The sequence below is a fragment of the Moschus berezovskii genome, chromosome 8 (genome assembly GCF_049115385.1).
Source record: "Moschus berezovskii isolate FMDL1 chromosome 8, NW_MosBer_1.0, whole genome shotgun sequence".
NCBI lineage: Eukaryota > Metazoa > Chordata > Mammalia > Artiodactyla > Moschidae > Moschus > Moschus berezovskii.
In genome coordinates, this window is record NC_142467.1 from 42,723,091 (window position 1) to 42,749,829 (window position 26,739).

Below are 26,739 nucleotides of genomic sequence, written 5' to 3' on the forward strand. Positions count from 1 at the left end.
GTCTGAGGGCTGAAGCAAGGAGCTGATGAGGCAGCAAGGAGCAAGTGAAGGGGCTTTGAAAACTTCTAGCTGCCCAGGCCTCAGTGAAATCCTTGTAGAGGTGGCACCTTTCCTGTTCTCTGAGCAAGCCTCTTACGCCAGCAAAAATTCCTGGTACCTAAGCAGCAGCCAGACAGCTTCTAATCACCAAAGGAGAAAGGAGTTTTCTGAATTGATGGAATTTCAGGTGGGAGCTAAGGAATATGATATTTAGTAATCTTAGCTGCCTTGTTTCAAGCAAATGTGTTTTCAAGGAACTGTGGGTAGGTGAGTTACTTTACAGTAAGTACTTTGAGACTCCAAGTAAGAATCTCTAAGCAGAAGATACATCTTATTAGAGTGCTTGTTTCCCTCATTGTTGTTTTTTTTAGGTTTTTATTTTGAAATAATTTGAGATTTGCAGAAAAATTGCAATGATAGTATAGAGTTCCTGTATTCAGCATATTTTTTTTTGTTTTTTTGGTTAACAGCTTACATAACCGTGGTACCATTTGTCAAAACTAAGAAATTAAGACTGACACATAATGTTAACTAAATGATAAATTTTGCTTGCATTGCTACTCTGATTTTTAAAATCTTCAGTGCTCTCTGAAAAACAATTAAAAGTGGAAATCCCTATTCCCTGTCCTCTCCATCAAAATTTTTCCCCAGTCCCGCTCCCCAGGAACAGTCCTAGGTCAGCACTGTCCAGTAGAAATGCAGTGTTTTTGGTTTTTTCTTATTTTTTTTTTGTTGTTGTTGCTTTTATTCATTTTAGTTCTTCACAGTTCAGTGAGTATTTTCCTTTTAGAGGACATCTCCATTCTGACTAGTCACTTTTTATTTGCTCAATAGCCACATGTAGCTAGTGGCTCTAGATTTAGCAAAGTTCTGGGCTATTCTCTTATTTTCTCTCTCTCTCTTTCACTCATACACACACACGGTAATCTAATTTTTTCCACTACTTACAGAAGCTCATCATTCCCTGTGAGAATGGGATAACAGCCTTTACTTAGACAGCTATGTAGTATTAAGTAAAACAAATGTGCTTAATCTAGTAAATCACTTCCCCACACATAGATATTTAATTTTTTTTCTCCCATTTCAATTATACAAAAACCTATGTGCATTTGTATACTTCCAATATTTATGATTCTGGACATGGGAATGTTGTGTCAAAGGATGTGATTGTATTTGAAGTATCAAGACAATAGAACAATAGTATATTTTTAAAGATATATACCATTCAGTATATTACTAAATATATATTTTTTCTCAAGGTAGTCATTTGAGAAAGTAATTTATTTCAATATTGTTCCTTTCACTTGAAGTAATTCATTTTTGATTTTTGACATTTTGAAGTTTTGAAATTTTAAAATGTCTACATTCTTTAGCAACATAGCTAGTTAACAAACAGGGTTCTGTTGTCAGTGTGGTAAGTCCCAAAGCTCACTACAAATGCAGTGCCTTGACAAAACTTTTGATAAAGCTCAGCACACATTTTGAATAACTTCTACTAGCACAGGAGTTCAGTTGGTGGCCAAGTCTTGCAGTGGGCTTGGTTTGGAAGAGTACTGAGTCCTTCAGAATATTCCCTTACCTTATCTGATGAAAGCCCAGTGCTATCATGCTTTTTTGTTTTCTGATCCACCCATCTTCCCTAAAATGGATGGAAGAAATGACTTAAAATCATGGAATAATGCAGCAAAACACATCGCTAAAAGTGAAAGTTTTCATCCCTAAACAAATCTCTGATGTCAGTGTTTTTAAGCAGAAAACATTATTTTGGTTTTGGGGAGGAAGAAAAAGGACCCATTATTTCATAATTTGGGGAGATGTTCTGTTTTACAGTATGCAGTACCCTCTAGCTGTGTGAGCAGGAGCCCACTTAGCTCATATTCCATTTTCTGACATCCTCTCATTCACAACTTCAAAACCTGGAACATCAATGGACATGGTATTAATATGTGAGAGAGGTATATAAATTATATTGGGGAACAGTGTAACTCAACTCCTTTATTTTATTTATTTATTTATTTTTCTTGTTTTAATTTTATTTATTTATTTATTTTTTTGCATTACAATAGTTTAATATGAACAATCAGAACTAATTAACAGTATAACAATATTTTACAACTGAAATAATTAAAATAAACTATAAAATTACTACCTAAAACAGGTCTGATCTAGCTTATTTACTTTCTTTTTTTTTTTGTTTTTGTTTTAATTTTATTTATTTATTTATTTATTTGCATTACAATAGTTTAATATGAACAATCAGAACTAATTAACAGTATAACAATATTTTACAACTGAAATAATTAAAATAAACTATAAAATTACTACATAAAACAGGTCTGATCTAGCTTATTTACTTTCTATAATCTCTTCAGTGCTGCAAAACCATTTATTTCTTTTTTTTTTTCATGTTTTAATAAACACTTCGTCTTTTTGTATTGCTTTTTTTTTTCATCACAATAATAGAAATATAACATCATATATCACTGTAAAACACATTTCTACATAAATGCTGATAAGCACAAAATATTTTTCATCATTTACATTTTAACTGTAATAATATATGGCAGAATTAAAGCTGCATCCATCATGTGTCTAACTCACCTTGCTGTAATGAATTTTTAAATGTAATGGTTTCTGTCGCAAAGTAAAATCGTACATAATGTCTAGTGACACAGTACGCTGGTGGATGGGTGGATTTGGAAAATGGAAATGCAACTTCATTTTTAATTAGATTTATAAACTTCACCACCTCCACCTCCAGCCAGCTTCCCAACCCTCCCTCCCACCACCATTATTTATTTATTTATTTATTTATTTTAAAATGAGGCTTTTAATTAATGTTTGACAGAGCTGATTCAGGTTGAATAGACTAAATTTCTTTAAACAAACTGACTTATACTCCAGAGTCCTTTAAAAACTTAATAGCATTTATACATTGAAGGTATTTGATTTTCTTGTAACTAGCACTTCAAATGCAACGCATTTGAAGCAACAAGCATTTGACCCAACAAGTAAAACTTTCTACAGTTCATAACTTTTATAAATAAAATAAATTAAATGTACAGTGAATAAGTTCTCTGAAATATTTCAATATTTCTGCAGGTTTAGTAACATCGTAAAATACATTTCAACTAAAATTCACAAATCTAAAAATCTGTTAGGCATTTTTAGGCGTTTTAAGTTGGAAATGAAGACCAATGTTACATCGTAATATGCCAATTACAAATAGTACTTCAAATAGCAAATACTACAGTTTGTCCCAAACTTTAAAAACTATTCATGAACTCAACACTGAACTATTGATGGCTATGAGAATTGTTTCCTAGCCTTTTTGAAAATTTCAACCCATTTACGTTTAAGGTAATTATTGATAAGTACGATCCCGTAGCCATTTTCTTTATTACTTTGGGTTCAAGTTTATACACTCTTTCTGTGTATCCTGTCTAGAGAAGATCCTTTAGTATTTGTTGGAGAGCTGGTTTGGTGATGCTGAATTCCCTCAGCTTTTGCTTGTCTGTAAAGCTTTTGATTTCTCCTTCATATTTGAATGAGATCCTTGCTGGGTATAGTAATCTGGGCTGTAGGGTATTTTCTTTCATCACTTTAAGTATGTCTTGCCACTCCCTTCTGGCCTGAAGAGTTTCTGTTGAAAGATCAGCTGTTATCCTTATGGGAATCCCCTTATGTGTTATTTGCTGCTTTTCCCTTGCTGTTTTTAATATTTGTTCTTTGTGTTTGATCTTTGTTAATTTGATTAATATGTGTCTTGGAGTATTTCGCCTTGGGTTTATCCTGTTGGGGACTCTCTGGGTTTCTTGGACTTGGGTGATTATTTCTTTCCCTATTTTAGGGAAGTTTTCAACTATTATCTCCTCAAGTATTCTCTCATGGTCTTTCTTTTTGTCTTCTTCTTCTGGGACTCCTATGATTCGAATGTTGGAGCATTTAACATTGTCCCAGAGGTCTCTAATATTGTCCTCATTTCTTTTAATTCGTTTTTCTTTTTTCCTCTCTGTTTCATTTATTTCTACAATTTTATCTTCTAGTTCGCTAATCCTGTCTTCTGCCTCTGTTATTCTATTGTTTGTTCCCTCCAGAGTGTTTCTGATCTCATCTATTGCATTATTCATTGTATATTGACTCTTTTTTATTTCTTCTAAGTCCTTATTAAATCTTTCTTCCATCTTCTCAATCCTCTTCTCCAGGTTATTTATCTGTAACTCCATTTTGCTTTCAAGATTTTGAATCATTTTCACCATCAAAATTTGAAATTCTTTATCAGGTAGATTCCCTATATCTTCTTCTTTTGTTTGTGTTGGTGGGCAATTATCTTGTTCCTTTACTTGCTGGGTATTTCTCTGCCTCTTCATCTTGCTTATATTGCTTTGCTTGGGGTGGCCTTTCCCTCTTCTTGCAGTTTGTGGAGTTCTCTTTATTATGTAGTTTCTTCGCTGTGTGTGGGGTTGGACGGGTGACTTGTCCGGGTTCCCTGGTTAGGGAGGCATGTGTCAGTGTTCTGGTGGGTGGAGCTTGATTTCTTCTCTTTCCTTTAGAAGACAATGGCTGCTTTTCTGGGAGCCTGATGTCCTCTGCCAGTATTCAGAAGTTGTTTTGTGGACTTTACTCCGCATTCAAATGTTCTTTTGATGAATTTGTGGGGAAGAAAGTGGTCTCGCCGTCTTATCCCTCCGCCATCTTGTTCCTTCCTCCCCAGAACACTGGATTCTTATATTCCACTTGATCGTGGAGTACCTCTTCCCAGCTGCTCCAGCAAGGCGCAGCCGCTGTACCTTACCTCGGACGAGGGGTATCTCCTCAAGGCCGCGCCTCCTGCTTTGAATGTGGATCAGCTCCTCTCGGCCCTCCGGTGCCCAAGCAGCCACCGCCTCCTGGACGTGGTACAGCTCCTCTCGGCCACCGCCCTAACCCTGGCTGCGGGGCAGCTCCTCTCAGCCACGATTCTGCACGTGGTCGGTTGTGCCGGGAGCCGGGCGTCTCTCGCGTCTGCGCCGCCGGGAGCCAGGCGTCTCCAACTCCTTTATTTTAAATTGAAGTACAGTTGATTTAGAGTATTATGTTAGTTTCAGGTTTATAGCAAAGTGATTCACATATGTGTGTATGTATTTCAGATTATATTCCATTATAGTTCATTGCAAGATAGTGAATATAGTTCCCTATAGCGTGAAATGTAAGCCACTTAGTCTTGTCTGACTCTATGCAGCTCCATGGACTGTGACCTGACAGGCTCTTCTGTCCATGGGAAGAATACTGAGAATGGGTAGCCATTCCCTTCTCCAGGGAATCTTCCCAACCCAGGGATCTAACCTGGCTCTCTTACTTGCAGGTGAATTCTTTACCATCTGAGTCACCAGTTTCCTATGATATACAGTAAATCTTTGTTGCTTGTCTATTTTATGTATCAGTTCAGTTCAGTTCAGTCACTCAGTCATGTCTGACTCTTTGCGACCCCATGAATCACAGAATGGCAGCCCTCCCTGTCCATCACCAACTCCCGGAGTTCACTCAAACTCATGTCCATCGAGTCGGTGATGCCATCCAGCCATCTCATTCTCTGTCGTTCCCTTCTCCTCCTGACCCGAATCCCTCCCAGCATGAGTCTTTTCCAGTGAGTCAACTCATCGCATGAGGTGGCCAAAGTATTGGAGTTTCAGCTTTAGCATCAGTCCTTCAATGAACACCCAGGACTGATCTCCTCTAGAATGGACTGGATGGATCTCCTTGCAGGCCAAGGGACTCTCAAGAGTCTTCTCAACACCACAGTTCAAAAGCATCAATTCTTCGGCAATCAGCTTTCTTCACAGTCCAACTCTCACATCCACACATGACCACTGGAAAAACTATAGCCTTGACTAGATGGACCTTGGTTGGCAAAGTAATGTCTCTGCTTTTTAATAATCTATCTAGGTTGGTCATAACTTTCCTTCCAAGGAGTAAGCGTCTTTTAATTTCATGGCTGCAATCAGCATCCACAGTGATTTTGGAGCCCAAAAAATAAAGTCTGATGCTGTTTCCACTGCTTCCCCTTCTATTTCCCATGAAGTGATGGGACCAGATGCCATGATCTTTGTTTTCTGATGGTTGAGCTTCAAGCCAACCTTTTCACTCTCCTCTTTCACTTTCATCAAGAGGCTCTTTTGTTCCTCTTCACTTTCTGCCATAAGGGTGGTATCATCTGCATATCTGAGGTTATTGATATTTCTCCCAGGAATCTTGATTCCAGCTTGTGCTTCTTCCAGCCCAGCGTTCCTCATGATGTACTCTGCATACAAATTAAATAAGCAGGGTGACAATATACAGCCTTGACGTACTCCTTTTCCTATTTGGAACCAGTCTGTTGTTCCATGTCCAGTTCTAACTGTTGCTTCCTGACCTGCATACAGGTTTCTCAAGAGGCAGGTCAGGTGGTCTGGTATTCCTACCTCTTTCAGAATTTTCCACAGTTTATTGTGATCCACACAGTCAAAGGCTTTGGCATAGTCAATGAAGCAGAAATAGATGTTTTTCTGGAACTCTCTTGCTTTTTCCATGATCCAGCGGATGTTGGCAATTTGATCTCTGGTGCCTCTGTCTTTTCTAAAACCTGCTTGAACATCTGGAAGTTCATGGTTCACATATTGCTGAAGCCTGGCTTAGAAAATTTTGAGCATGACTTTACTAGCGTGTGAGATGAATGCAACTGTGCGGTAGTTTGAGCATTGTTTGGCATTGCCTTTCTTTGGGATTGGAATGAAAACTGACCTTTTCCAGTCCTGTGACCACTGCTGAGTTTTCCAAATTTGCTGACATATTGAATGCAGCACTTTCACAGCATCATCTTTCTGGATTTGAAGTAGCTCAACTGGAATTCTATCACCTCCACTAGCTTTGTTCGTAGTGATGCTTTCTAAGGCCTACCTGACTTCACATTCCAAAATGTCTGGCTCTAGGTGAGTGATCATGCCATCGTGATCATCTTGGTCGTGAAGATCTTTTTTGTACAATTCTTCTGTGTATTCTTGCCACCTCTTCTTAATATCTTCTGCTTCTGTTAGTAGTGTGTATCTGTTAATTGTATACTCCTACTTTATCTCCCACCTTCCCCTTTGGTAACCATAAGCTTGTTTCCTACGATGACTTCATTCATCCTGAAAGTGGTGGCTTGTTTTCATAAACTTTCAAGGGTGGAGATTGTGGGTTTGCTTTATCTACTTAAAATGTTCCATTGCTTAGTATGGGATGCTTGATGAACATTTGGTGAAATAAATGGGAATTCTCTGGCAGTTCCCTGGTTAGGACTCAGAGCTATGATTGCAGAGGGTGTGGCTTTATATCCCTGGTTGAGGAACTAAGATCCCACAAGCTGAGTGTTGCGAACAACAACAACAAAAACATTGGTGGAATGATGTTTGTTGAGGAAGAGGAACAGTGGAGTAGGGGTAGGTGAACCTGGCTTTCCCTTCTGCATTTGTCCCGAGTGACTTCTGTGGGTCCTCTCCTCTATTTCTCTCTGGTCCTCAGTTTATTCACATACAGATCACGAGGTTTGGCCCCAGGTAGTTAAAGTCCTTTCTTGTATAAACAGTCTCAAAATTCCTATGACTTTTCAGGTCTAAAGTCTGACCCTAACTCAAGACCTGTACTGAATCTTTTAAAAACAGCCTACCTCAAAAAGAATGAAATTCCTAGCATAAAACTGCCTAAGGAGGTGAAAGACCTGTACTTGGCAAACTACTGAAGATAATACAGATAGAAAATTATACCATGTTTTTGGGTTGGGAGAATTAATAGTGTTAAAATGATTGTTAAAATAATTAATATTGTTAAGTGTTGATTATAATATTTATCAATATTTATATAAATTTATATTTTAAATTTTACATAAATATATAAATATCCATATATTTTATATACTATTTAATATACATATGATTATATAATGTATTATGTGTTATATATCAAATTTTATATTAATAATTATTAATGAAAATATTTTATTAATATTTATCAATAATTAATATTGTTAAATAATATTGTTAAAATTACCCAAGGCAATTTATTGATTCAATACAATCCCTACCAAAATACCAATAGTATCTTTCAAAGTACTAGGAACAATTTTAAAATTTATGTGGAAATACAAAGGCCCAAACGACCAAAACAATATTGAGAAAGAGAACAGAGGTGGAGAAATCACACTCCCCAACTTCAGACTATATTGCAAACCTATGGTAACCAAAACATTACGGTACTGGCTCAACAGGCAGAAGGATCAATGGAAGAGGATGGAGAATTCAGAATCATATACTTTTGGTCAATTAATCAATGACAAAAGAGGCAAGAATAGACAAGTGAGAAAAGACAGTCTTCAAAAAGAAGTACTGGGAAACCTGGACAGCTACAGGTAGAAGAACGATAGCTCAGCTGGTAAAGAGTCCGCCTGCAGTGTGGGAGACCTGGGTTCGATCCCAGGGTTGGGAAGATCCCCTGGAGAAGGGAAAGGCTACCCAATCCAGTATTCTGGCCTGGAGAATTCCATGGACTGTATAGTCTACAGGGTCGCAAAGAGTCGGACACAACTGAGCGACTTTGACTCACTCACTCACTCAATATCACATACAAAAATAAAGGGGTTAAAGACGTAAATAGACCAGAAACCATAGAACTCCCAGAGGAAAACATGGGCAGAGCACTCTTTGATATAAAATAGCAGTGTTCCTGGTCAAGAACCATGACCACCTGGAACAGCTTAGAGGTGACTGAGGCAGCAAGACGGTCTTCAAGAACTTCCTGATGCGGCTTTTGGCCATCAAGGGCACACTACAGAAGTTTATGGATGCCCTCTTCCAAATCATCTTCAGCATGCACTGGGGCTCAGCCTTGCTCCTGGCCATCAGGTACATGTTTGATTTCCTGGACGAGCTGGCCGATTGGCACCAGATATATGTTGCAGATATGCATCACACCTGGAAGAAAAACTGCCTGTTCCTGTGCTTCTGGTTGAAGATGATCAAGAACCGACAGGTCCTATTCAACATCCACAAGAGCAGCAGCACTGACGCCTGCCTGTCAGTGGTGGCCTAGGCCTTCACAGATTCCTGCTCCACATCTGAGCATGAGCTGGGCAAGGACTTTTCCTCCCAGAAGCTGCACCACACCAAAGACATCCTTAGCTACAAGAGCTAGGTGGAGATTTACTATGCCAACATCACCCAGATGGCCTGCCATCAGCTACCAGGATCCAAGTGCATATCTCACTTTGGACCTGAGTCAATTCAATCGCATGAGTATCCTGCATGATATCTACTCTTACATCACCAAGTACAAGGACGAGACCCCGACACAGCCCTGGGGAAGGATAAGCAGACCTGGTGGCAGCTGCTTTGGAGCAAGCTGGAGCAAGTAGTACACACCGTACCCCTGAGTAGCTGAGTCATTGGCCTATGACCATCTGACCAGGGGGACTTGAGTGAATTTGGGGCTGGCCCCTATCTAGCAACCAGAGCTGGGAGATCTGTAGAAGAGGCCTGGTCCCAACTGTGCCAAGTGCCCTGTGCTGGGGGCCATGTGTTCAGTCCTGGTTCCCTTGGCACTAACCTTCCCCTTGGAGCCTGCCAGAGTCCCAGTTCTTAATTGGTGTGGAAGAGAGGATGCCTGAAGCACCCTCGATGCCCAGAATTGCTTGGCATGGGGTTGGGGAACCCAGGTGTGACCAGGGGCCTTCTTGGGACATTAAGGTGACTGCTAAGGCCCTGGAGGTGAGGCTGGATCCTCTGGGAGGGAGAGACCATTTTGCCAAGGCCAGGACTAGACCCAGGGGCTGGGAGGGTTCAGCTGTGCCTGGCTTCCTGGGCAGAGTATGAGGATGGGGGCCTGGCTTGTGGCCCAGGTGGGGAGACTGAATGCCCAGGGCTCAGTCATGATGAGTTAAAGTCTGTCAGCGCCATCACCACCCACCTGCTATGTTTCAGCACCCCTATGCTCACCTCTACACACCCACAGCCACCATCCTCTTGATTCACCACATGGTGTCCATGGCTGAGGTTGGAGTGACACATTGACCTCACCCAGAGACAGGCCCAGTGTCCATCCTATGGAGGGGTTGCAGGATGGCTCCACCCAGGGCCTAAGTGACTTTCTGTTCTGTCCTCAGGGCTGTGCCTCTGGGATTTATTGGGGCCTGGGGCTTCTGTCATGAGTGTAAGTTTATCTCATTTATTCCCCCTCACCATGCCCTCCATCCCCCACACCCTGCCTCAGGCTGAGCTCTCAGCTGTAGAGGTCCCAGGGGCAGTCATGACCACCCTCCTCCCTACTCCCTGACCCGCCACCAATCTTTCAGAGGCTTCAGTCTGGCTCCCCAACAGCATGCTGGCCCTGGAGCAAGGGGACATCTGGGGGCCATTGCTCATTGTTTAGGGGAACAATGGACTCCTGCTTACTTTGCTCAGGCAGCTGGGAGTGTTGAGGTCTCAGGTCACACCCATTGGCCTGGTTGGCAGCAGGATGTATTGACCAGGGGGTGTGGTGGTTGGGTTTCCCCATGTTGCAGTCAGCAAGCGAGAGAATACATGTTGAATTAGAAAACCTGTACGTTAAAAAAAAAAGTAGCTTTGTTTCCTTGCATCTGCTCCTTTTAAAGCAAGAGAAAGAAAAACAAAAATAGCACTCGAGGGCTGGCTCCCTGCCATGAGGCAGATCAAGAGCAGGCTGGCCTCACCTCCACGTCTGCTGCTGCCTCCAGTTCTTGGCAGCTGCCTGCAGGGAGGCCGACAGGTGGGGCTGGGCACGAGCCACTTGAGCTCAACCTTGAATCTGACAGCCCAGGGGAGGGCCAAGTGGAGGGAGTAGGCAGGACTGGACAGATTGAGATCTGACCTCGTGTGGCCCCTTAACTGCATCCTGCTCACTTGGGAGAGGCCCTGAGCAAGAACCCAGGTTATATCAAGCTGCGCAAGATCCGGGCAGCCCAGAACATCTCCAAGACGATCGCCACCTCACAGAATCGTATCTATCTCACTGCTGACAACCTCTTGCTCAACCTCCAGGATGAAAGTTTCACCCGGGGAAGTGACAGTCTCATCAAGGGTAAGAAATGAGCCTGGTTGACCAAGAACTCTGCCTCCAGGGAGAAAGTGGATCTGTTTTTGCCCTGGTGTTTGAGGAGTCACCTTGGGACCCACCCCATCCCCATCCCACCATCATGAGAAGGTCCTTCTGCATCACTCCTCCCAACCCTTCTGATGAACAAAGACTGACCATTTCTGGGGCAATGACTTTCCTCCCTGTGTTGGCCAGGGGTTTGGGGATAGTGTGATTTCTCAGTGATTTGCTACGGTGTTGATTCCTCCCTCGTGATCCAGAGGTGATAACCACCACCCCAGGAATTCTCAATAAATTTTTATTACTGAAGCTGAAAAAAAAAAAAAAAAAGAAAGACAAAAATGAATGGGAACTAATTATACTTAAAAGCTTTTGCACAACAAAGGAAACCATCACAAAACAAAAAGGCAACATAATGAAACATAGAAATTATTTGCAAATGATATGACTAATAAAGGTCTAATATCCAAAATATATAAACAGTTCATACAATGCAACGTCAAAATAAAACATGTTAAAAGATGGACAGAAGACCTCAGCAGACATTTTTCCAAAGGGGTCATGAAGATGGTCAACAAGCACTTGTTAGACATTGCTTCTCTTCAGGGATATGCAAATCAAAACATCAAAACCACAATGAGGTATCACCTCACACCTGTCAGAATGGCTTTCATAACAAAGAACACAAAACCAAATGTTGGCAGGATATGGAGAAAAGAGAACCCTTGTACACTGTTGGTGGGAATGTAAATTAGTGCAGCCTTAATGAAAAACATTATGGAAGTTTATAAGAAAACTAAAAATGGGACTATGGTTGGACTAAGCAATTCCAGTCCTGGTTATATATCGTCCCCCCAAAGAAGCAGTAATTCAAAAAGATATATGCACCCCAATATTCATAGGAGCCTTATTTACAGTTGCCAAGATATGAAGGCAACCTAATTGTCCATAAATATGAATGGATAAAGAAGTTACAATGTGTATATATACAGGCACAATGTTGCTATTTGCAACAGCTTCGGTGGATTTGGAGGGTATCTGTGAAGAAAGCTGATCCCAAAGAATTGATGCTTTTGAACTGTGGTGCTAGAGAAGACTCTTGAGAGTCCCTTGGACTGAAAGGAGATCCAACTAGTCCATTCTAAAGGAGATCAGTCCTGGGTGTTCATTGGAAGGACTGATGCTAAAGCTGAAACTCCAATACTTTGGCCACCTCATGCGAAGAGTTGACTCACTGGAAAAGACTCTGATGCTGGGAGGGATTGGGGGCGGGAGGAGAAGGGGACGACAAAGAATGAGATGGCTGGATGGCATCCTCGACTCGATGGACATGAGTTTGAGTGAACTCCGGGAGTTGGTGATGGACAGGGAGGCCTGGCGTGCTATGATTCATGGGGTTGCAAAGAGTCGGACATGTGAGTGACTGAACTGAACTGAACTGATGCTTAGTGACATAAGTCAGAGAAAGAAATATACTGTAGTACTGAAATCACTTATATGTGGAATGTAAAAGATAAAACAGATTAGTCAATATAATTGATGAGGAAACAGACTCACAAATATAGAGAACAAACTTGTGATTACCAGTGGGAGAGGGAATGGGGGAGAGGAAACAACGGTAGGTGGTTAAAAGGTATTAGCCACTAGATATAAAATAAGCTACAAGGATATACTATACGGCACATATTGTACAGCAGCCAATACTTTATAATAGCTGTAAATGGAGCATAACCTTTAAAAATTGTGAATCACTACATTATACACCTGTAACTTGTATAATATTGTATATCCACTCTTCTTCAATTAAAAAATAAAAGCAGCCTAGCAGAGAGCAAATTCTACTTCAACTCACTAAAATCTCCTGGTAATGTGTTTAGTGACTGGATCAAAACCAGCAAAAAGACTGGCAGACTAGAGAATTTTAACTTCTAAAGATACTTTCCAACATTCTCTGGAAAGGTGTGGCAAAGAGATAAGGACAAGAATTCCATCTTTACCCATAAAGAGAAAAGAGACAGAATCAGTGACAGACCACCAGAGAAGCTGGAAAACTACCTCCTAACTCACCTGTAAGTATAATTCTCTGGAAACTACTGTACTTCTCTTCAGCTCAGCAAAGGAATGTATTATCTCTAAGTCACACAGCTTTTGTTTGTTTTTTTGGTCCCCCTGCATGGCTTGTGGGATTTCCCAATCACAGATTGAATCCAAATACATTGATGGATGTACTTACATCCACCTCTGTCTTACGCTGAAGAGAAAACTGGAACTTTGCTGCTTGAACTTTCTCAGTAAAATATGGAATCTTAACACAATGATGAATGACCCAATAGAAATTGGGTCATTCATATAAAATGGATTTCTATCTCTTGAGAGAGGAATAGAATCATGGACTTACACACTGGAATTGTTTAAACTTTCCCTGGGCAACATCAGTGAGGGAAAGAGAGAGTAAAATTAACCTGAGCAGAATTGTGTGGTACCTTTGGAGGAAGGACTACTCATTGAGGCTCACTTGAAAGCTGTGTGGGAAATTCCATGACAGTTCAGTGGTAGGACTCAGAGCTTCCACTGCATGGGGCATTGATTCGATCTGTGATTGGGAAACTAAAATCCCACAAGGCGTTCAAGGGGAAGAAACAAACAAAGAAACAAAAGCTGTGTGACTTAAAGTCAATACATCCCTTTGTTGAATCTCTCCTTATCTGTTAGATGTGTGTTATATAGTAGTCAAGGAAATGGGAATAGGAGTATGTGTATCTATGTGAACAATTTTGGTCATCAATGTCTGTGGTTTGTAAAGTTACAATATTTGTAAAATGTAAAGGAGGAGCCTGATATTTGCTTCTGACTTTTGCAGGTTAGATAGTATTCTTGTGTGTGTTAGAAACTTGATCTTGCAAAGATTAGCAAGTTTTGGCTTGGAGTTTTGTTAGGCTTGGGATAGAAGGAAGGGTGTGGCTAGCTTGGGAAGTCTTTTGGGCAGCTTTTAGAGTTTCAACTTTGGTCTTAGGAAACGCCTGAATGCTTTAAGATGGGGAAGATAATTGATGGAATTATTTAAATACTGGAGAAGGTTTAAAAAATAACTATCTTTGATGTGGGTTCTTCCTCATAGCTGGCAATTGCAGATAGCTGGAGAGCATTGGCCTCCTGGGCTGATCTTGCTGTCATGACCCCTTGCTTTCCACAGGCACCTCCTGGGCTGGTCTTGCTTTCATGACCCCTTGCTTTCCAGTGGCACCTCAGCACTTCCAAGTGGTCATGTTTGAGTCCCTCATCCATTTGCTCTCGAAGATGTGCTATCCGCAGTCATGTCTCAGTAGAATCCCCTAATTGGACAGTGATTCTGTCCCTGTATTGCTCCATGCATTTTTTCCTTGCCCAAATCAATTCTTCCACTCAGTCATCTCCAGATCATACAAACATGCTGTTATTTTTATCATCTTTCTCTTAATCCTACTTCCAAACTCCCCCTCCCTTTTATTTTTTGTCACAAAATTCCTTGAAAGAGTTCCCTGACTTCAGTTTTTAATTCTCTTTTCATTTTCCCTTTCCTGGTAAACCCTTTTCTTGAGATGTAACATAGATTGGGAACGTGAACAGTCATTCAACTATTCTTGCGCGAAACCGCTTTCATTAAGGTCATTAATGATCTCCAGGTTGCTCTGTCTTATAGGCAAATCTCATTCCTTGCCTTTGCGGCATTTGATTCATGATCATTGCCTCTTTGTTAATGCATTTGTTTCACTTGGCTGCAGTAGGATCCCATTAACTATTTACCTTTCCTCCTGCTTCACTGGCTTGTTTCTATGTGTGTGATGGTGTCTCTTCCACCTCCACCTTTTGCACAAGGCCCCAGGGCCTAGTCTCTAAGCCAAGGACATCCCCTGAGCATCAACTCTGGTTCATGGCTTTAAAATCCCATTTCTAGGCTGATGTCTCTCAAATAAGTATTTTCAGCCCAGATCCCCTCTCCTGAACAGTTTTCACTTGGGTGTCTGAGAAATCTCAAACTCAAATGTCTGAAGTCCACGCTATTTCCTCCCAAACTGTTATACACAGCCACCCCTATCTCAGTTGGTGGCACCTCCAGTCTTTCCAGTTGTTCAGGCCACATCGCTTGGAGTCATCTTTAGGCTATTACTCCACACTCTGCAGGAAGTCCTGCTGGTCCTGGGTTGAAACAACCAGGGCCTGAGCTGCTCGCCCTCGTCTCTTCTGTGAAAGACATATAATCATACCTCTTGGTTTTATGGAAGGGTTGATTATTAGCAAGTAGTTCAGGGCACAACATGTGTGAAGGCCCAGCAACAGGAGGGAGCTTGTGTTCAAGTAGGTCGAGGAAGCTCTAAGACTAGGGCCTCCTCCAACCAAGGCTTTCTTCAGACTGAAGCACCCGCAGACAGAAATATTGCAGTAGCTTCCTGATAGGTCCTCATGCTTCTCACCATAGTGGCCCCTGCATTCCTTCTCAAAGGTGAGTCTGATCCTCTATTCTCTGTGCCTGCACTGGGGCTTCATTTCCTGTGGAGGAAGCAGCTGGAAATTCACGTTTGCTGCCTGAACCTTATTCCTCAACTGGGATATATCTTCAAGGGGTCACAAAGTTGATTCTAGAGTAGCAACTGCTGAATAGCTCAAATTGAAAAAATCCATTGTGCTGTTTGGGACCCTTGAGGACATAGGGGGCTCCCGTGGGAGACAGCTTGTCAGAAAATTCAGTCAGTCCTATGGAATTGTACACTTACTGCACATCACAGAGCCTTGGTTCTATGTCCCTGTCTTGCCTCTTACTCATCATTTCTTCCACTTAACACCCTTTACCTATTTCCCATTCTCAGTTGTGAAGCTCATATGTCACATTTTGAACAGACTTCCCCCCATCCAAAACTCCAATCCCTCAGTCAATCAACAGTCTCTCTCTGTGCCTTTGTGCTTTCATTCTTTATTCAGTCAATACCCATTGCATCCCTAACAAGTTGTTTTCCAGGATAGAGAATGAAAGGGAGTGGCCTACCTTGAAGGGATTTATTTATAGTCTATGTCAAGTGCCATCCAACGCAGTAGCCATGTTTGTCTATTTAAACTTATATATAAATCAAGTTAAATGGAAAAAAAATTAATTCGTTGCTTGTAATGGCAGATTGCAAGTGCTTGCACAACACCCATAGAGCTCCAGCATCACAGAATGTCCTATTGGATATCACTGTACAAGAGGGAGGAGAGATGGAGAGATGGATTTGTCTCTTTCTCTCTCTCTCTCTCTCTCACACACACACACACAAATGCATCATAGGAAACAAGGTAAATAAATTCAGAGAACTGAAAAAAAGGCAGTGACTGGTTGGCTGCTTTAGATAGAAGGACCAAGGGAATGTCTGAGAAGGTGAAATTTAAGCAGAGATCAGAATGAATAGAAGAAATTTGAAAATGATGGGGTGAAAGAATAGGGATCTAGGCAGAAGCACCAGTAGGGAAAAGCTCCTAAAGTAGGGATACATTTGAAGGAACTCCATTTGTTGGAGCCCTGTGGGCAAGGAGAGAATGGTAAAAGAAATCTGAGAGATTGGTGGGGCAGGCTGGTTTTAGAAAAGGAACCAGAGATCAAATTGCCAACATTCACTGGATCATGGAGAAAGCAAGAGAGTTCCAGAAAAACATCTATTTCTGCTTCATTGACTATGCCAAAGCCTTTGGCTGTGTGGATCACAATAAACTGTGGAACATTCTGAAAGACATGGGAATACCAGACCACCTGACCTGCCTCTTGAGAAACCTATATGCAGGTCAGGAAGCCACAGTTAGAACAGACTGGTTCCAAATAGGAAAAGGAGTATGTCAAGGCAGCACATTGTCACCCTGCTTATTTAACTTATATGCAGACTACATCATGAGGAATGCTGGGCTGGAAGAAGCACAAGCTGGAATCAAGATTTCCGGGAGAAATATCAATAACCTCGGATATGCAGATGACACCACCCTATGGCAGAAAGTGAAGAGGAACTAAAAAGCCTCTTGATGAAAGTGAAAGAGGAGAGTGACGAAGTTGGCTTAAAGCTCAATATTCAGAAAACGAAGATCATGCCATCTGGTCCCATCACTTCATGGGAAATAGATGGGGAAACAGTGGAATCAGCATCAGACTTTATTTTTTTGGACTCCTAAATCCCTGCGGATGCTGATTGCAGCCATGAAATTAAAAGACGCTTACTCCTTGGAAGGAAAGTTATGACCAACCTAGATAGCATATTAAAAAGCAGAGACATTACTTTGCCAACCAAGGTCTGTCTAGTCAAGGCTATGGTTTCTCCAGTGGTCATGTGTGGATGTGAGAGTTGGACTGTGAAGAAAGCTGATTGCCGAAGAATTGATGCTTTTGAACTGTGGTGTTGGAGAAGACTCTTGAGAGTCCCTTGGACTGCAAGGAGATCCAACCAGTCCATTCTAGAGGAGATCAGTCCTGGGTGTTCATTGGAAGGACTGATGCTAAAGCTGAAACTCCAATAATTTGGCCACCTCATGAGAAAAGTTGACTCACTGGAAAAGACTCTGATGCTGGGAGGAGGGATTGGGGGCAAGAGGAGACGGGGATGATAGAGAATGAGATGGCTGGATGGCATCACCGACTCGATGGACATGAGTTTGAGTGAACTCCGGGAGTTGGTGATGGACAGGGAGGCCTGGCGTGCTGAGATTCATGGGGTCACAAAGAGTCGGACACAACCAAGCGACTGAACTGAACTGAACTGAGGGTTTTGTAAATCTGAGTAAGGAGTTAGATTTTTTTTTCCCTGAAAGAACCATAGGAGGGTTGTAAGTCAGGTAGTGACGTAGTCCTATTATAAGTTTATCGTTTTTATCATTCTGTCCAATTTAATTAGTTGCTTACTTATTCCTGTCTCTGCCTGATTGCACAATTCTGGATATTTTTCCTCCTTGATGCATTGAATCATGCTCTGTTACTGTCAATATATTATTAATAAGAGTGTTAGAATTGAATTAAATTAGAACATTTTTATCACTGATATACTGGGCTTTGGCTGTGTCTCCCAAATAAATAAGACATGGCCTACTTTTGTATGAGGCATTTCAGATTTTCCCCCCTAGCCTTTGGTGCTGATTGAAGTGGGGTCAATAGGGTCCCCTCCAAGAGTATAGAGGCAGTGAAAAAGAGGAAAGCAGATACCCAGAAATATGCTATTCTTTGGTAGAACACCTCTTGTTGCCTACTTGAATTCACACGCATAGCATCATAAAACTGTGCTGTGCTTAGTTGCTCAGTTGTATCCAACTTTTTGCGACCCCTAGGAGGACTATTGCTGCTGCTGCTGCTGCTGCTAAGTCGCTTCAGTCATGTCCGACTATTGCGACCCCTAGGAGGACTATTAAAGACATATAATCATACCTCTTGGTTTTATGGAAGAGTTAATTTTTAGCAAGTAGTTCAGGGCACAGCATGTGAAGGCCTAGCAACAGGAGGGAACTTGTGTTCAAGTAGGTCAAGGAAACTCTAAGACTTGAGCCTCCTCCAACCAAGGCCTTCTTCAGACTGAAGCATCCCCAGACAGGGCTCCCACAGCCTTATTTCTCATAATAAAAATTCTTATGAACTTTTATAAAATAGAGATAGAGCAAATATTTTGAGTGCTATTCTCCAAATGAGGAAATCAAGTGACAGAGCTGTGATCTGAACCTGTCTAGTCCAGACTCTGCTTCCTGAAACAGTCTCCTGTATCACTCAGTAAGATGCGGCCTGAGACATCCTGTAGCATGAATGGGTAGGCATAATTATTTGCATTTTTGCTTAATTCTTGTGGCTTCTAAAGAATGTTGCTCCCCACTTGGCTCTACCAAGATTGAATCTGTAGCCATGACAGTAGCTGACTCTCAACACACCCTGAAAGCAGTCAGGGCAGAGATCAGTAATGAGACATCCTGTGCTCTGGGAAAACTGGCAGAATAGGCCTTCAGATGATATTTTTGAGAGAAAATTTCATGAATCCAAATTTCTTTCACCTTCCCATCCTTAGAAAAGCACTAAAATCAGTTAACTGAGATGTCTGTTCCTGGTGACTAGCAGCCTTCTACTGTGTGCCCTTGACTGCACAGTTTCAATATCACAGACATGCCGACATCCCCTCCTGCACCCCACCGCAGTTCCTCGGAGCTCTCTGAGAGGCCATCTCCTTGTACTCAGTAAGTCTCCAAATAAAACAGAAACTCACAGGTACATTGTGCATTATTATTTCAGTTGACTGTTTTGGGGACCATGAAGAGACACAGGCCAGACTTTCCTTTGCTTGAACTTAATGAGGATCAAGAGCCCTTGGTACTTCCAAGACCAGCAGGATCTCTGTGTCTGTCTGCATCCTCGACGAGTCCAGATGAATTTGAGTAGACATTTCTTGGTTCTCATGTCTCCTGATTATTGACTGACGATCCTGAGTTTTATTTGGCAGTGTATAATTGATAACTGCTCCCCTCTCTCCCACCTCCCTGAAGTTAGAAGACACTGCGAGGTTGGTTGAAAGAGGCTGGATAAATCTGGATTGGGTGATTAGGTGGGAAGTTGGACTTGTTCCTCCTAGGAGAAGTTCGCATTTCTCTCCTGGTGCCTTGAGATGTAAAGACTTTACCAGGGCTCTCAGGAACTAGTATCTAGACCATCTCTAATTTCTGAGACTAAGAAGAAAAAGGAGAAACCTTTTTAAAATTCAAGCAAGTAAATAACTTATTCCAACTGTCATTTAAAATACTAGTGTATTGTAATACCTGATTCATGACTAAGTTTTAAAAATGAAGCTATGAAATCTCTGGTTGTCACTGGAAAAGACTCTGATGCTGGGAAAGGTTGGGGGCGGGAGGAGAAGGGGACGACCGAGAATGAGATGGCTGGATGGCATCACCGACTCTGTGGACATGAGTTTGAGTGAACTCCGGGAGTTGGTGATGGATAGGGAGGCCTGGCGTGCTGTGATTCATGGGGTCGCGGAGAGTTGGACACGACTGAGTGACTGAACTGAACTGAACTGAACTGATTGTGAGCCTTATAGATATGATATGTCTACCTCTGGAGATCATTACCAAAATTAACTTGTAAATGAACTCTATTTACTTGATATACTTACATAGATTCTCAAAATATAAAAGAAATTAACCCAAATGAATATTAGGTTCATGTGAACTAAGAAATATTTAGTATTAAATTAATATTTGAAGTAAAAGTAAAAATTTGTCGGTTTAATTAATATAGACATGTTTTTACAGCCATCAACATTAAATGTATTACTTTTATTATACCAAGATTTACTACAATAAGATCTTCTTGTCAGCAAGGAAAATAACTTGGTATGATGACATTTTTTTATAAAATATAAGTCTGTTAAATGTAAATGAGATAAGAGATTTTAGGTAAACTCTAGATATAATCATGTTTTAGCAATGTATACTTATAACTAGTCTCTCTAAATATTTGGTAACTTGAAACTTTAGGATTTTCCTACATTAAGTTGAATGATGAAAGTTTATTAAATATCAAGTTCCCTTCCAAATAAAACAAGGTAGCTGAAACATTAATTACTGAATATGGGCATCATTTTGCAGAGAAACTAAAGATTCAGGACTGTTAATAAATACATTTGGTGCCACATTGTGACATTTTCCCTAAGAAAGTGCATGCATTTTAGAAATTATGTTTAGCCACTAAGTCTAGTCCAACTCTTTGCGACCCCATGACTTCAGGACACCATGCTTCCCTGTCCTACACTATCTCCCGCATTTGCCAAAATTCATGTTTATTGAGTTGGTGATGCTATCTAACCATCTCATCCTCTGCTGCCTTCTTCTCCTTTTGTCTTCCATCTTTCCCAGCATCAGGATCTTTCCAATGAGTCAGCTCTATGCATCAAGTGGCCGAAGTATTGGAGATTCAGCTTCAGCATCAGTCCTTCAATGAATATTCAAGGTCGATTTCCTTTAGGTTTGACTGGTTTGATCTTCCTGCAGTCCATGGGACTCTCCAGAGTCTTCTCCAGTACCACAATTTGAAAGTGTCAGTTCTTCAATGTTCAGCCTTCTCTGTGGTCCAACTCTCACATGACTACTGGAAAAACCACAGCTTTGACTATATGGACCTTTAGCAGTAAAGGGATGCCTCTGCTTTTTAATACACTGTCTAGGTTGGTCATAACTTTTCTTCCAAAGAGCAAGTGTCTTTTAATTTCATGGCTACAGTCACCATTCACAATGATTTTGGTACTCAAGAAAAGAAAATCTATCACTGCTTCCACTTTGCCCCCTTCTATTTTTCCATGAAGTAATGGGACTGGATGCCACAATCTTCGGTTCAGTCACTCAGTTGTGTCTGACTTTTTGCAACCCCATGGACTGCAGCACACCAGGATTCCCTGTCCATCACCAACTCCCAAAGCTTGCTCAAACACGTGTCCATCGAGTCTGTGATGCCATCCAACCATCTCATCCTCTGTCGTCCCCTTCTCCTCCAGTCCTCAATCTTTCCCAGCATTAGAGTCTTTTCTAATTAGTCAGTTCTTCATATCAGGTGGCCAAAGTATTGGAGCTTCAGCTTCAGCAAGAGTCCTTCAATTGAATATTCAGGACTGATTTCCTTTAGAATGGACTGGTTGGATCTCCTCGCAGTCCAAGGGACTCTCAAGTGTCTTCTCCAACACTACAGTTCAAAAGCAATGTTCTTCGGTGCTCAACTTTCTTTATGGTCCAACTCTCACATCCATACATGACTACTGGAAAAACCATAGCTTTGACTAGATGGACCTTTGTTGGCAAAGTAATGCCTCTGTTTTTAATATGCTGTCTAGGTTGATTATAGCTTTTCTTCCAAGGAACAAGTGTCTTATAATTTCATGGCTACAGTCACATCTGCAGTGTTTTTGGAACCTAAGAAAATAAAGTCTGTCACTGTTTCCATTGTTTCCCCAACTATTTGCCATGAAGTGACTGGCCCGGATGCCATGATCTTCATTTTTCGAACTTTGAGTTGTAAGCCAGCTTTTTCACTCTCCTCTTTCACTTTCATCAAGAGGCTCTTTAGTTTCTCTTTGCTTTCTGCCATAAGGGTGGTGTCATCTGCATATCTGAGGTTATTGATGTTTCTCCCGGCAATCTTGATTCCAGATTGTGCATCATCCAGCCCAGCATTTCACATGATGTACTCTGCATGTAAGTTAAATAAGCAGGATGTACTCTTTCCCAATTTTGAATGATCTTAGTTTTTTCATGTTGAGTTTTAATACATAATATTTCAAGTTTGCCAATCTATGGGATGCTAATATAAAGACAGTTTTCACTAGAAATTAAGGTTTTTGAAAGTTGATAATTCAGGACTTCTCTGGTGGTTCAGTGATTTAAAACTCTGTACTTTCAATGCAGGGGCCTGGGTTTGATCCCTGGTAAGGGAACTAGACCCCATGTGCCCCAACTGAGAGTTTGCATGCTGCAACTAAACATCCTGCATGCCCCAATGAAGACCCAATGCAGTCAAATAAATAAATATTTTAAAAAATTTGATAGTTCTAAGTAATCAGCCTATAAAGTTAATATGGAAAACATCTTTGTATGCAAGTAAGAAGAAGATATAGAAATAAAAGTACATTTTATTAAGGAAAAAGAAAATAATTTTGTTCTAATGCTGCTGCTGCTGCTGCTAAGTCACTTCAGTCGTGTCCGACTCTGTGTGACCCCATAGACAGAAGCCCACTAGGCTCCCCCGTCCCTGGGATTCTCCAGGCAAGAATACTGGAGTGGGTTGCCATTTCCTTCTCCAGTTCTAATGCTAGTTATTTCTAAAAAGGAAAGAGGAGACAGATTATTTTAAGTATAGAAAACTGTAGGTTTGAGAGGAAAAAAGAAACTTTAGAAAGGATTCTATGTTTGGGCAGAACTAAGGTTAGAATTATTTTGATTGGGCAAATGAATTTCAATATTAAAGGTAAAATGGTACAAAACCTGAATTTGGTTTCTCTCTATTAAGAGGGGAGAGTTTTCTTAAGAATATTGATCTGCTTTTTGTAACAGATTGTTAATTTTCTTTGTAATTTAATTAATTTTTTATAACTCTCTGTATTTGCCTTTGAAATATTTTATTGTTTTTTGGTTAAATGAATAAATGTTGTTTCACAGTGACCTGTGATGCCACCTAACCAAGTGTTTTTTTTTAAAGCCTTTTGATATTTTTTGCAAACTTGCCAGAGATCAAATTCTACATGGAGTTCATTTGACCTCTAGCTTACTTTGAGATTTTCCAAAAGGTCCTGAAACACCTAAGAGAATTGTTTTCTCTCTTTATCAAAGATAATAATATTAAATTAACTAGAATATTTCATGCAAAGATGGGCTCGATAAAGGACAGAAATGGTATGGACTTAACAGAAGCAGAAGATATTAAGAAGAGGTGGCAAGAATACACAGAAGAACTGTACAAAAAAGATCTTCACGATGAAGATAATCACGATGGCATAATCACTCACCTGGAGCCAGACATCTTGGAATGAGAAGTCAAGTGGGCCTTAGAGAGCATCACTACGAACAAAGCTAGTGGAGGTGATGGAACTCCAGTTGAGCTATTTCAAATCCTGAAAGATGATGCTGTGAAAGTGCTGCACTCAATATGCCAGCAAATTTGGAAAACTCAGCAGTGGCCACAGGACTGGAAAAGTTCAGTCTTCATTCCAATCCCAAAGAAAGGGCATGCCAAAGAATGCTCAAACTACCGCACAATTGCACTCATCTCACACGCTAGTAAAGTCATGCTCAAAATTCTCCAAGCCAGGCTTCAGCAGTATGTGAACTGTGAACTTCCAGAGGTTCAAGCTGGTTTCAGAAAAGGCAGAGGCACCAGAGATCAAATTGCCAACATCCGCTGGATCATGGAGAAAGCAAGAGAGTTCCAGAAAAACATCTATTTCTGCTTCATTGACTATGCCAAAGCCTTTGACTGTGTGGATCACAATAAACTGTGGAAAATTCTGAAAGAGATGGGAATACCAGACCACCTTACCTGCCTCTTGAGAAACCTGTATGGTCAGGAAGCAACAGTTAGAACTGGACATGGAACAACAGACTGGTTCCAAATAGGAAAAGGAGTACGTCAAAGCTGTATATTGTCACCCTGCTTATTTAACTTATATGCAGAGTACATCATGAGGAACGCTGGGCTGGAAGAAGCACAAGCTGGAATCAAGATTGCTGGGAGAAATATCAATAACCTCAGATATGCAGATGACACCACCCTATGGCAGAAAGTGAAGAGGAACACAAAAGCTTCTTGATGAAAGTGAAAGAGGAGAGTGAAAAGGTTGGCTTGAAGCTCAACATTCAGAAGACAAAGATCATGGCATCTGGTCCCATCACTTCATGGGAAATAGATGGGGAAGCAGTGGAAACAGTGTCAGACTTTATTTTTTTGGTCTCCAAAATCACTGCAGATGCTGATTGCAGCCATGAAATTAAAAGACGCTTACTCCTTTGCAGGAAAGTTATGACCAACCTAGATAGCATATTAAAAAGCAGAGACATTACTTTGCCAACCAAGGTCCGTCTAGTGAAGGCTATGGTTTTTCCCGTGGTCATGTATGGATGTGAGAGTTGGATTGTGAAGAAAGCTGATCGCCGAAGAATTGATGCTTTTGAACTGTGGTGCTGGAGAAGACTCTCGAGAGTCCCTTGGACTGCAAGGAGATTCAACCAGGCCATTCTAAAGGAGATCAATCCTGGGTGTTCATTGGAAGGACTGATGCTAAAGCTGAAACTCCAATACTCTGGCCACCTCATGCAACGAGTTGACCCACTGGAAAAGAGTCTGATGCTGGGAAGGATTGGGGGTGGGAGGAGACGGGGATGACAGAGAATGAGATGGCTGGATGGCATCACCGACTTGATGGACATGAGTTTGAGTGAACTCCGGGAGTTGGTGATGGACAGGGAGGCCTGGCGTGCTGTGATTCATGGGGTCGCAAAGAGTCGGACACGACTGAGCGACTGAACTGAACTGAACTGAGGCTTATATTGTATATTAACTGCATGGGAAGCATTTCAAAGGGATGGTGATAAACTTCCTTAGGCTATATTGTACGGTGAAATGTTATATATACTCTAGAAATTATTGGAATTCCTAAGAATCTGGTATGTCATAGTAAAATGTTATCAGTCTTAATTCTGATTATTATCTTAAAATGTTCTGTCACAGCAGTAAAGAAATTTCCTTGTCAATTGCATCACAATCGGACCTTTAACCATGTCTTTAAAAATCTTTGTTGTTCATAGACAGTTATTGTTTGATCCTGATGCCTTTGCAAAAATGCTTCATTTTCAAGAAAATTCACAGAAAGGAATTTTGACAAGTGCAGGCTTTTAAAAGCTTTATAAAACTGTTAACAAAAGATCAAGAATGAGTTACGTAGGACTGAGTGAACTGATGAACATGGTATAGTTTTTATGGTTTTTCTGGTCTGAAATATTACCGCTTTTTAATCTGTTTTCCAGGTATAAGGAAACCTTTCCCCTTAAATTAATTATGACTTACAGCAATTGGTTAGTGATACCTTTGTAAGCAAAATTGAAACAGGTATCTTTTCTTTCTACCTGATCCCTCCAAAATTGCAAACCCTTAGGTTGCTAGCAGACTTATGAAATAAATAAGAAAGTCCACCTCCTGACAGTTGCAGGAATCTGAAGACACTTTGGAACACTGAGAAGAAAGAAATTAACCCAGATCTTTAGGTATCACAGGTGGGATCTGATGGCATGCCCTTGGGATGACTTTTCTTGCCTTGAGAAAGAAGCCTTTTAAAAATTTAATCTGAGATTCTTTATAAAAAGTTCCACCTAAACCAATTTTTGAAAGGATTGTATGATCAATTACACTTATGTAAGTAATCAGGCCAAGTTTACTGAAAGCAGACTTATTTTTGCAAACAAATTACTCTTAATTTGACTGTATTTGATAGAAGTCAGCATAATTTTAAAGAGAAAAAATACATATATGGATATTAAATTCTAGTATTGTTAATTTAGGTCTGTATTTACTGCCCAAGACTCACTTCTGAATAGACCCCCGTTGTTAGGTTACATTATTGTAAAGTTTAATTGAATTATTAAAAGGACACTCTAAGTTTGTTTCTGAAGCTTATCATTGTAATCTATCTTTGGATGAATATCAGATGCCCCATGACCTATAACGAGAAGATTATGCATCATTTAAAGGACTGTCTCCAACCTAGATCAAAGGACACTTGTCAGATAATCTTGATTAGCTCGTGCACAGAAAGAAACTGACTTTTGGATTTGTATTTTCCACTTGGAAAGAGTTCCTGCACTGGAGCCGTTGCTGCTGCTGCTGCTAAGTCGCCTCAGTCATGTCCGACTCTGTGCAACCCCATAGACGGCAGCCCACCAGGCTCCGCAGTCCCTGGGATTCTCCAGGCAAGAACACTGGAGTCGGTTGCCATTTCCTTCTCCAGTTCATGAAAGTGAAAAGTGAAAGTGAAGTCGCTCAGTCATGTCCAACTCTCAGCGACCCCATGGACTGCAACCTACCAGGCTCCTCCGTCCATGGGATTT

The 26,739-nt window shown here is 40.9% G+C and overlaps 1 non-coding gene and 1 pseudogene across 1 annotated transcript; both read left to right on the plus strand.

The window, feature by feature from the left end:
• Window positions 1–7,438: 7,438 nt before the first annotated feature.
• On the plus strand, window positions 7,439–19,105 carry LOC129558962 (plexin-A1-like; annotated as a pseudogene).
• On the plus strand, window positions 10,628–10,857 carry LOC129559679 (small nucleolar RNA U89). The gene has a single exon (XR_008686620.2). It is a non-coding gene; the product is annotated as a small nucleolar RNA U89 (small nucleolar RNA).
• Window positions 19,106–26,739: the final 7,634 nt, after the last annotated feature.